This window comes from Arachis hypogaea, chromosome 5 (assembly GCF_003086295.3).
Source record: "Arachis hypogaea cultivar Tifrunner chromosome 5, arahy.Tifrunner.gnm2.J5K5, whole genome shotgun sequence".
Lineage (NCBI taxonomy): Eukaryota > Viridiplantae > Streptophyta > Magnoliopsida > Fabales > Fabaceae > Arachis > Arachis hypogaea.
In genome coordinates this window covers 70,983,287-70,984,703 of record NC_092040.1, presented here as the reverse complement: position 1 = coordinate 70,984,703, position 1,417 = coordinate 70,983,287, and the positions used below count along the sequence as shown (strand labels likewise).

At 36.5% G+C, this 1,417-nt stretch overlaps 1 non-coding gene across 1 annotated transcript; it reads right to left on the bottom strand.

The window, feature by feature from the left end:
- Window positions 1-1,050: 1,050 nt before the first annotated feature.
- Window positions 1,051-1,158, bottom strand: LOC112804513 (small nucleolar RNA R71). The gene has a single exon (XR_003203126.1). It is a non-coding gene; the product is annotated as a small nucleolar RNA R71 (small nucleolar RNA).
- Between the last annotated feature and the right edge of the window lie 259 nt (window positions 1,159-1,417).

Here is a 1,417-nt window from a genome sequence, read left to right as displayed (position 1 = left end):
TTGCCTTTTCTGTTGAGAAAGGTTTAATGTTTGGATCATATCTTTTTCTTGATAGCCAAGTTATTTTCAAAATCAAATCTTTTAAAATTATTTTCAAATCATATCTTTTCAATCATATCTTTTTAAAACCATAACGTTTCAATCAAATCTTTTTAATCACATCTTTTTCATAATAGTTTTCAATCAAATCTTTTTTACTTCTAATTTCAAAATCTTTTTCAAAAATCACTTGATTTCTTTCCCACTCTTATTTTCGAAAATCAATTAATGTTTTTCAAAATGTTTTCAAAATTCTTTTACTTAATTTTCGAAAATTACCTTCCCTCCTCTCACATCCTTCTATTTATGGACTAACACTATTCCTTAATGCAAAATTCGAACTCCTTCTTCTTTGATAAGTTCGAATTTTCTACTTCTGTCTTCTACTTTTCTTTCCTCTGACACCTCAAGGAATCTCTATACTGTGACATAGAGGATTCCACATTTTCTTGTTCTCTTCTCTTTCATATGAGCAGGAACAAAGACAAAGGCATTCTTGTTGAAGCTAACCCTGAACCTGAAAGGACCTTGAAGCGAAAGCTAAGAGAAGCTAAGGCACAACTCTCTGTAGAGGACCTAACAGAAATCTTTAAACAAGAAGAACCCATGGCAGCCGAAAACAACAACAATGCCAACAATGCAAGGAAGGTGCTGGGTGACTTTACTGCACCTACTCCCAACTTTTATGGGAGAAGCATCTCTATCCCTGCCATTGGAGCAAACAACTTTGAGCTTAAGCTTCAATTAGTTTCTCTAATGCAACAGAATTGCAAGTTCCATGGACTTCCATTGGAAGATCCTCATCAGTTTTTAACTGAATTCTTGCAAATCTGTGACACTGTCAAGACTAATGGGGTTGACCCTGAGGTCTACAGACGTATGCTATTCCCTTTTGCTGTAAAAGACAGAGCTAAAATATGGTTGGATTCTCAACCTAAAGAAAGCCTGGACTCTTGGGAAAAGCTAGTCAATGCCTTCTTGGCAAAGTTCTTTCCACCTCAAAGATTGAGTAAGCTTAGAGTGGAAGTCCAAACCTTCAGACAGAAGGATGGAGAATCCCTCTATGAAGCTTGGGAAAGATACAAACAATTAATCAGAAAGTGTCCCTCAGACATGCTTTCTGAATGGAGCATCATAGGTATTTTCTATGATGGTCTCTCTGAACTATCCAAAATGTCTTTGGATAGCTCTTCTGGAGGATCTCTTCATCTGAAGAAGACGCCTACTGAGGCTCAAGAACTGATTGAAATGGTTGCAAATAACCAATTCATGTACACTTCTAAAAGAAATCCCGTGAACAATGGGACTGGTCAGAAGAAAGGAGTTCTTGAGATTGACACTCTGAATGCCATATTGGCTCAGAACAAAATATTGACTC